Source organism: Capsicum annuum, chromosome 4, assembly GCF_002878395.1.
Source record: "Capsicum annuum cultivar UCD-10X-F1 chromosome 4, UCD10Xv1.1, whole genome shotgun sequence".
Classification (NCBI taxonomy): Eukaryota; Viridiplantae; Streptophyta; class Magnoliopsida; order Solanales; family Solanaceae; genus Capsicum; species Capsicum annuum.
Genome location: NC_061114.1, coordinates 21,689,100 through 21,700,835, shown reverse-complemented (window position 1 = coordinate 21,700,835; position 11,736 = coordinate 21,689,100).

Genomic DNA, 11,736 nt, shown 5'->3' with positions numbered 1-11,736 from the left:
ATAAAATAACAGGAAAAAAATAATAATAAAATACAAATAGAAAGTGCTTTTGAACAATTTGTAAAAATAATTGATAATAATGATTATAGTTATAAAGACATAAATATAGAAGAAGATTTAGAAATAACAAATGATATAAGATTTAGAAATAATAAGTGATATAATAAGTACAACAAAAAGAATAGCTCATGAAAAATCAGAATCATCAAGATCATCAAAAAGAACAAGTTATGAAACAATTTCAACAGTTAATTTAAATCAATGTTACATCACAAGAACAATAAATGAAAAAGAATATTTAATACTCTTAAACACAGGACAAGAAAAAAATTATATAGCAAAATATCTAGTAAAAAGTGAAGAAATAAAATCTAATAGTGATATATGCCCAGATCTACCAAGGAGTCTAATAAACATTAAAGATATGGTAGAAAAAGAAATAATAATAGTAGTCAGAAAAATAAAAATAAAATTTGAAATAAAGGAAGAAATGCAAAAAAGAAGACATAATATTAGGAATAAAATGGTTAGAACAAGTAAAATCATACAATATAGAACATACACAATTATCTATAACATATAATAAAGAAAGATTATACATAAAAAGAGCTTTAACATGATATGAAAATATATGTACTTATAAAAATAATAGTAAAAGAATATTATAATAGGTATTATACACCTCTGATAGATACAGGAGCAGAAGCAAACTTATGTAGATACAACTGCTTACCAAAAAGTAAATGGGATAAATTAAAAACATCAATAGTAGTCAAAGGATTTAATAATGAAGGAAACTTAATTACATATAAAGCTAAAAATATAAAATACAGATATGGGATAAAATAATAACAATAGAATAAATCTACAATTATGATCTAACATCAAAAGATATGCTTTTAAGAATGTCATTTTTAGATAAATTATACCCAGATATAATAACTAAAATAGATTGGTGGTTTACAACACCATGTAAACAAAAAGTAAGGGAAAAAAGAGTTATTAATAAAATAAGAAAGAAAACTGATTTGATAGAAGGAAGTGAAAAAATTACACAAAAGTTAGAAAATATAAAAAATACAGAAGACATAGTAGAACTAGTTTTATTTTTGATAAATAAAAAAGAAATAACTATATTTTCAATAGATAAGGTAGAAATAATAAATAAAAAATTAAGACAATTATATAGTGAAGATCCATTAAAAGTATGGGAGAAACATAAAACTACTATAAAAATTGAATTAATAGATAAAAACAGCATAATAACTCAAAAACTATTAACATATAATTTTGACGATTTAAAAGAATTTAAGATGAACATAGGTGAATTATTAGAAAAACAGTATATACATATAAGTAATAGTAAACACAATAGTTCAGCATTTATAGTAAATAAATATAGTGAACAAAAAATGGGTAAAAGTAGAATGGTTATTGATTATAGAAATTTAAATGCAAAAACTATAACATATAATTATCCAATACCAAAGAAGATATTTAAAATAAGACAAATACAAGGATATAACTATTTTAGTAAATTTGATTGTAAATTAGGATTTTACTGCTTAAAGTTAGAAGAAGAATCTAAGGAATTAACCGCATTTACGGTACCACAAGGATTTTATGAATGGAACATATTACAATTTGGATATAAAAATGCATCAGGTAGGTATCAACATTTAATGGATTGTTATTTTCAACAATTACCTAATTGTATAGTATACATAGATGATATACTACTATATACAAAAAGTAAAGAGGAACATTTAAAATTATTAGAACAATTTACAAATATAATAGAAAAATCGAGAATAAGTTTAAGTGAAAAGAAAGTCAAAATTATGAAAAACCAGATAGATATTTTAGGAATACAAATAGATAAAAGTGGGGTAAAAATACAACAACATATAGTACAAAAAATAATAAATTCAAAAGAAAAATTAGATACAAAAATGAAAATTACAATCATTTTTAGGATTAATAAACCAAGTAAGAAATATATACCAAAATTAGCAGAAAACCTAAAGCCTTTACAGAAAAAATTAAAAAAGGATGCAGAATATAATTACAATGAAGAAGATAAAAAAAAAGTTCAAAAAATAAAAATACTTTGTAAAAAGTTACCAAAATTACAATTCCCCAGATGAAAATAAAAAATTTACATATATAGTAGAAGCAGATACAAGTGAATATAGTTATGGAGGAGTTATTAAATATAGATACGAAGATGAAAATTAGAACATCATTACAGATACTACTCAGGTACGTTTAATGAAACAGAAATAAAATGGAAAATAAATAGAAAATAATTATGTTCGTTATATAAATATTTATTAGTATTTGAACCATATATTGTATGTAACAAATTTTTTGTGAGAACAGATAATACCCAGGTTCGATGATGGCTAACAAAGAAAATACAAAATTCATTCACAACAAAAGAGATTCAGGGACTAGTATTGAATATATTAAATTTTACATTTACAATTGAAGTAATTAGTACTAACAAATATGTTATTGCAGATTACATATCAAGACAAAGTTACACAGACTGATATAATAGAAGATAATGCTTTAGAAAAGATACTCAAAACCCTAACTACGCTTTCAATGAAAGTGGACAGTATGGATAATGAAATAGAAAAACTAAAGACTAATGAAGTTAAACTGAAGTCTGAAGCTACAAATCAGCTAACTCAGCAGTGTGCAGAGCTATGTCGATCGGAAGCCATTAAAATTCCAGATCTAAAAGGAGACATTGGGACACTCCATAAAACCCATAATGTTTATCAATCAATAGTTACAGGTACAAGCAAAGGAGTTAGTGGACAAAGATACCAGAACATGAACATGAATAAGATATTTCAGAAGCCATTTATACCAAAATTACAAAAAGACCCTTTGTACATACCCCCACAAATTACCACATATCGAGATAGTTTGAACCAAGATTAAAAAACTTATAACCATCTAGCCCGAGGATACATAGAAAATATCTAAAAAAAATTTATTTTATTAATGTTCATATCTTGGAGGGTGATTATGTGGTAATTGTTTAAAAGCTTTACTGTAGTATTCTTTAGTTTTTTTCTCTTAGTCTTTGCAATTCTTCTATATTATTTTGGAGGTATTATAAATATTCTATATCTTTTGTTCTAAAATATTCAATTAAATTTCTTTCATAAGTATCTTTGTGGCTCTTATTTCTTCCATATCTTGTCTCCAATATTTTAAATACTCATAGTCTATCATTTTATCCTAAAGTAATTGTGATACTACAAATTTCTTTGTAATAATTTATTCTAATTGTACTATATCTGATATTAAATTCTAGGTTATCTATTTCGTTAATTATCCTGTCTTGTTCGTCTTTGAATAATTCTATATCTAAATCGTATTCTAAACTATCTTTTGATTCTAGTTGTTTCATAATTTTATTTATCCAAATTAATCTTTCTTTTAATTGTTCTCTTCCTTTTCTAAGCTGGTTTCTATAATTAATTTATTCGTATAGCCAACTTTGTTTTTCTCTAACTCTTTGAATATATTCTAGCATTTCTTAATCTGTATAATATCCATCTGAATAATTATCTAAGTTGTAATAGTGATTGTCATCACTTAAGTATAGTTCTCCTAACTCGTCTTCTATCTGATTTATATCTAACTCCTCATTTTCAATTTTAAATATTTTTTCAGATATTATTTTCTTTACTTCTATAATTTCTATATCTCTACGTATGTATAAAACTAGTACTTCAAAATTATTTGTCATTTAGGTGAGTTAATTAAATGCTTTTTCATAATTTTATTTAGTTGTTTGTTTTAATCTAATTAATTCTTTGATATTTTCATTAAGGTATTTTATATATTTTATATCTTTGGTTTTCATATATTCTTCAAAATTTGTTTTCATTAGTTTTTCTATTAATTGTATATTTTTCATATCCATTTTCCAATATTTGTAATTTATCATGGTTGATGTGTAGGTTTGGTATGTAAGTATTTATAAGAGTAGTTAGGTAAGTGAGGTATGTAATTTATTCTAGTCATAAAATATTTATCAAATATTTTTTCCAATATGATTTTTCTTATATCTACAATTTCTATATCCTTAAGTACATACAAAAAAAGTATTTTAAATTTATCTACCATTTCGTGAGATAAATAAGTATTCATTTTTCATATGATGTTTTTTTTCAAAATATTTCCTTCAATCATACACATAACAAATTATGATCATCTTAGATTACTATATACTAGATTATTCTTAAATAACATATTCTTCTGTCACTATTAGCATGGTAATCTGGATACTTTTCCCTTAAACAATACCTCTACTCTGGCTACTCCCCTATCACGGCTTTCTTGCCTCACCGATTTCACCTTTAGGATGGCATAGTTCTTTGGAATTTTTCTCCTTTTCTACTTTGCTAAAAACTTTTTAACATGCTACTTTTCGAATAATTCTACTATAAAGCAACTAACATGAACTTATTTTATCATATCATGATTGTCAGGAATTTCTGAATTTAGCTATTCATAATCATAAATAAATATACCTGTTCTGCTAGGTTTGATAATTCTAAGCTTTGTTCATCCATAGCTTTTTCCATTGAAATATAACTGTTTTTAATAAATATTCAAAAGTTTGTTGTGAAAGAAGAGTGTTGCTTCAATGTATGAAGGCTTGCTTTCATTCTGCCTTCGATGCCTTTTTTTTATAATGTTCAAAAAATGCATAAACTTTTTACATCTTTACACCTATAACTTTACACGTAACCTACGAACTTCAAAAAGTCTTCTAAAAAGACAAAAACTAATTAAATCTTATAAATGTCTATACAATTTAAGACTAAGCTATGAATACCTTGACAAAAAGTCTAGGAAGACTAAAATATCAAAGACTAATAATGGCACATGTTTGTCAAAACTCTTAAAGTAAATAGTATCTAATAAATAATTTATGTAAAGTTTTCAAGAAAAGGTATCTATTCTTCCATATGTCACTTTCAACTTTAATTAACTTGTCTCTCTATTATTTCTCTGTTGTTATCTTCTTCTTGTCGTATTTGCTACTTTTCTATCTTCTTTCCAGCTGGCATGCTTATCTTCATTCTAGCTCTACGTCTGGTATAACGTTATTTTCTTCTTTACATCTCGAACATTGATGGTTTGGATATTTGTGTCCAATTATCTTGCAACATCTTGTTAATAATCCATCTTAAATAAATTATTTCTTAATTTCTCTTGCAGTAGATTATTTTTTTGGGTTAAGTAACGTCATTACCCATTGTCTGACATCTTCCATATCTGTTTGTCGTAGTTCTATTGAATTTGAATAAATCATTTTATGGTCTGTGCTGGTGCAATATAAAACTTTTATATAAAATAGATTTCCTTTGGTTCCTCTTTTATAAGTGGTGAATATTTTATGTATTTCTTCCATAGATGATAGTTCTTTTCCATCTTGGGTGTATATGATATTTAATAATCCATAGTTGAAACAAGTTTTTATTAAGCTTGAGTTAGTTTTGGGTAGTGCGATTAGCTTGTTATGACCTTGCAATCTTTGGGTTATATAGTTTGTGTTTGGTTCTTGGATATCTGTAGTTCTAGGGTTAAGGTTTAGAAAAGTCTATACTTTGTAGACATTTTCTATGTATCCTCGGGCTAGATGGTTATAAGTTTCTTTATCTTGGTTCAAACTATCTCGATATGTGGTAATTTGTGGGGGTATGCACAAGGGGTCTTTTCGTATTTTTTAGTATAAATTGCTTCTCAAATATCTTATTCATGTTAATGTTCTGGTATCTTTATCTATTAACTCCTTTGATTGTATCTGCAATTGTAGATTGATAAACGTTTTGGATTTTATAGAGTGTCCCAATGTCTCCATTTAGCTCTAGAATTTTAATGTCTTTCGATCGACATAGCTCTGCACACTGCTGAGTTAGCTGATTTGTAGCTTCAGACTTCAGTTTAACTTCATTAGTCTTTATTTTTTCTATTTCATTATCAATACTATCTACTTTCATTGAAAGCGTAGTTAAGGTTTTGAGTATCTTTTCTAAAGCATCATCTTCTATTAAATCAGTTTGTGTAGCTTTGTCTTGATATGTAATCTGCAATAACATTTTTGTTAGTACTAATTACTTCAACTGTAAATGTAAAATTTAATATATTCAATACTAGTCTCCGAATCTCTTTTGTTATAACTGAATTTTTTATTTTCTTTGTTAGCCACCATCAAACCTGGGTATTATCTGTTCTCACAATAAATTTGTTATATACAATATATGGTTCAAATGCTAATAAGCATTTATATAACAGACATAATTATTTTCTATTTATTTTTCATTTTATTTCTATTTCATTAAACATTCATGAGTAGTATCTGCAATGATGTTCTAATTTTTCATTTTCGTGTCTATATTTAAGTACTCCTTCATAACTATATTCACTTGCATCTGCTTCTACTATATATGTAAATTTTTTATTTTCATCTGGAAATTATAATTTTGGTAACTTTTTAAAAGTATTTTTATTCTTTGAACTTGTTTTTTTATCTTCTTCATTGTAATTATATTCTACATCCTTTTTTAATTTTTTCTGTAAAGGCTTTAGGTTTTCTGCTAATTTTGGTATATATTCTCTTACTTGGTTTACTAATCCTAAAAATGATTGTAATTTCTTTTTTGTACCTAATACTTCTTTTGAATTTATTATTTTTTGTACTATATGTTGTTGCATTTTTATTTCACTTTTATCTATTTGTATTCCTAAAAACTCTATCTGGTTTTTCATAATTTCGGCTAGGTTTAAAAATCATAATTTTACTGTTCCTATTAATGTCTTTTCTATATATTCTGGTGTGTTTGTTGTATCTATTTTATTATCTAATAATTATTTTGACATGTATCCTACCCATAGTTGTATTGTTTTATTTGTATCTATTACACAGTCTTAATCTAAAAAGCTGTAATTAATTATCTGTTTTGGTGTCCATTTATTATATTCATCCTTTGAATTATATCTTTTAAACTTATTTTTGTAATTATAGGCTGGTTTCTTATTTCTGATGTACTAGGTATTATATTTTTATCTAGAGTATTTACTTCTGTATTTATTAGTTCTAGATTTTCTTTATTAATTACATCTTGTTTTACATTAATTTTTAGTTTTCCTATGTTTTCTAGAATTTCTGTATATGTTTCACTATCTTTCGAATCATAATTATCTGTTTCTTCAGCATCTATTGCATTTATTTCTAATTCAATGGTTTCTGGTTCTTTATTTTTTATTTCTAATTTTTGTTTAAATTGATTTATCTCAATTAATAATTTTTGTTCTTTATCGTTTTCTTCTTTTTGTTTGTCTTTTTTATACAAGTCATTTAGCATTTGTAGTTATTTTTCTTATTCAGCTATCCTACTATTTTTAGTTTCTTCTATTTTTCGTATTTCTTCTATGGTTTGTTATTTTATTTTATCTATTTGTTTTTTTCCGTTTATCTCTTTGTTTTCTCTTTCTATTCTTACCATGACTGTCAACTTTTCTTCTAGTTTTAATTCTTCTTTTTCTAACACTAAATATAAATGTTCACCTATTTTCTTATATCTCCTTCCTAAATTAGAGAATACTATTTTTATTTTTAATCTTTCATGATTTTCATATGTTTTTCGTCTATTATAAATTCTTCTTTGTTCATTTTATTTAAATGTATATAGGTTATGTTGATATATATATATATATATATATATTCTAGATTATCTATTGTTGATTCTAAATTTGATATTTCTTCTTTTTGTGCATTTTCTGAGTTTTTACTAACTCCGACAATTATATTATACTGTAGTCTTTCTATCATTATTTTTAATTCTTTAGGTTTTTCAGATATTATTTTTTTTCATGCTTCATACTATTGTGGTTTTTGTACGTTATTCATCTAAACAAATATTGTAAATATTGTTTTGGTGGATATCTAAATCTATTTGTTATCATAATTATTAAATAAATCCAAATCCAAATATATACAGCTTCCATAATTTTAATTAGCATATGTTTTGATACCAATTGATTTTACAAATTGTTCAGAAGGACTTTTTATTTGTATTTTATTAATTTTATTTTGTCCTGTTATTTTAAGGTTTGTTGTTAATTCATATATATTTTTACATCTTGCTGTAAATATTTTATTTTTTGGGGTTAGTTCTATTCCTGATATTTTCTATTATAATACTAATGATTTATCTATATTTTTATTTGTTATTGTTACTGAATAATTCGCAGTTATTATAAATTTAAATTTTTGGTATATTAAATTTTCTTTTATGGCAGTTTTTACTCTTTTTTCTATAGGTTTTATAATTCTATCATCTGCTAAATATAATTCTATTGGTATATCTATTTCTTCTCTAAAATATATTTTTATTAATATCTCTGTTACTCCAAGGTGTACATATTTTATTGGGTCTTTACTTTTTATATCATTTATTTCTTTATTAATTATTCTTTTTGTCACTAGTGGTATATTAGCTTCCTTTTGCATATCTACAGTCTATTACATGTTCTTGTTGGCTTACTACGTAGTATTCTTCATTTTTTCTACAAAATATATTTTTTATTATTGGTATTTTAAATATTTTATCTACACTTAAGTGTAACTCTTTTCCTTTTATTTCATCAAATATATTACTGTCAAATATTATTTTTTGATATGTTCCTTCTTCATTTAAATATTCTCCTTTGTTATTATTTTTATATCTTCTTCAGTTATTTGGTTCATTTTTATATCTTCTTTAGTCATTTGATTTATCTAATTCACTATCTATTTCATTATCTGTTTCATTCTCTGAAATTTCATATATACTATCTTCGCTTTCTAATTCATAATCTATATAATCTATCTGCATATATTTTGTATTTTTTATTTTTATTTCAGATATTTGTTTATTTTTTGGGGTTTTTGGTAATTTACTATCTCTAGCTAAATGTCCTAGTTTTCCACAATTATAACAAGTACATTCTTTTATAGGTTTCTTTTTCCTATATGGTCTTTTATGTTTATAATTTTTTACATAATATCTTTTTCTTGGTTTCTTATATTTATATTTTGATTTTTCGTATTTCTTATATTTCTTATGTTTTTTTCTTTTCTTATAATATCTTTCTTCACATCCAAATTGAGGTGCTATTTTATCTTTGCAACATGCTAAATTTTTTATTAATGTTTTTTCCATTTTTATTTCTTCTGTATATTTTTCACATAGATTTCTATACCATTGTTGTAAAAATTTTATTCTTTCTCATAGGGTATCTACTATTTTTATTTATCCAACTCTTTATTATTTTTGAACTAAATGGTTCAGGTAATTTACTAAAATATAGATTTCTTATTTCTTTACTTTCTTCTATATTATATGTTCCTTTATAATAATATTCTTTAAATGCGCCTGTATACTCATCTATATAGCACATATTACATATTGCTAACATTACATATTCATCTAATATTCTTTAACATTAGCATACACTTTGATACCAATTGTAGGGAGTGCGGATAACTTGGGTAATAAATAGATCTATTATAGTTCTAATGGATCTATTTTTATTTGTGCATGAATATTTCTTAACTTCTCTAAAAAAATTTATTTTATTAATGTTCATATCTTGGAGAGTGATTATGTGGTAATTGATTAAAAGTTTTACTGTAGTATTCTTTAATTTTTCTCTTAGTCTTTGCAATTCTTCTATATTATTTTGGAGGTATTCTAAATATTCTATATCTTTTGTTCTAAAATATTCAATTAAATTTCCTTTCATAAGTATCTCTGTTGCTCTAGTTTCTTCCATATCTTGTCTCTAATATTTTAAATACTCATAGTCTATCATTTTATCCTAAAGTAGTTGTGATACTGCAAATTTCTTTGTAATAAGTTATTCTAATTGTAATATATCTGATATTAAATTCTAGGTTATCTATTTTGTTAATTATACTGTCTTTTTTGTCTATGAATAATTCTATATCTAAATCATATTCTAAACTATCTTTTGATTCTAGTTGTTTCGTGGTTTTATTTATACAAATTAATCTTTCTTTTAATTGTTCTCTTCCTTTTCTAAGCTGGTTTCTATAGTTAATTTCTTCGTATAGCCAACTTTTTTTTCTCCAACTCTTTGAATATATTCTAGCATTTCTTAATCTGTATAATATCCATCTGAATAATTATCTAAGTAGTAATAGTGATTGTCATCACTTAAGTATAGTTCTCCTAACTCGTCTTCTATCTGATTTATATTTAACTCTTCATCTTCAATGTTAAATATTTTTTCCTATATAATTTTCTTTACGTCTAGAATTTCTATATCTCTAAGTATGTATAAAACTAGTACTTCAAAATTATATGTCATTTAGGTGGGTTAATTAAATATTTTTTCATAATTTTCTTTAGTTGTTTGTTTTAATCTTATTAATTTTTCAATATTTTCATTAAGGTATTCTATATATTTTATATCTTTAGTTTTCATATATTTTTCTAAATTTGTTTTCATTAGTTTTTCTATTAATTGTATATTATTTTCATATCCATTTTCCAATATTCGTAATTTATCATGGTTGATGAGTAGGTTTGGTATGTAAGTATTTATAAGAGTAGTTAGGTAGGTGAGGTATGTAATTTATTCTAGCCATAAAATATTTATCAAAATATTTTTTCCAATATGATTTTTCTTATATCTACAATTTCTATATCTTTAATTACATACAAAACAAGTATCTTAAATTTATCTACCATTTCGTCCGATAAATAAGTATTCATTTTTCATATGATGCTTTTTTCAAAATATTCCCTTCAATCATACACATAACAAAATATGATCATTTTAGATTACTATACACTAGATTATTCTTAAATAATATATTCTTCGGTCACTATTAGCATGGTAATCTGGATACTTTTCTCGTAAACAACACCTCTACTGTGGCTACTCCTCTATCATGGCTTTCTTGCCTCACCGGTTTTACCTTTAGGATGGCATAGTTCTTAGAATTTTTTACCTTTTTCACTTTGCTAATAAACTTCTTAACATGCTATTTTTCAAATAATTCAACTATAAAACAACTAACATGAACTTATTTTATCATATCATGATTGTAAGGAATTTATGAATTTAGGTACTCATAATCATAAATAAATATACCTGTTCTGATAGGTTTGATAATCCTAACCTTTGTTTATCCATAGCTTTTTCCATTGAAATATACCTGTTTTTTAGATATTCAAAAGTTTGTTGTGAAAGAAGAATATTTGCTCCATCGCATGAAGGCTTGTTTTCATTCTTCCTTCGATGTCTTTTATTTATAATGTTCAAAAAAAGCGTAAACTGTTTACATCTTTATACCTATAACTTTACACGTAACCTACCAACTTCAAAAAGTCTTCTAAAAAGACAAAAACTAATTAAATCCTATAAATGTCTATACAATTTAAGACTGAGCTATGAATAGCTTTACAACTAATAATAACACATGTTTGCCAAAAACTCTTAAAGTAAATAGTATCTAATAAATAGTTTACGTAAAGTTTTCTAGAAAAAGTATCTATTCTTCCATATGTCACTTTCAACTTTGATTAACTTGTCTCTCCATTATTGCTCCGTTGTTATCTTCTTCTTGCCGTATTTGGTGCTTTTCTATCTTCTTTTGAGTTGGCATGCTTATCTTCATTCTAGCTGTAC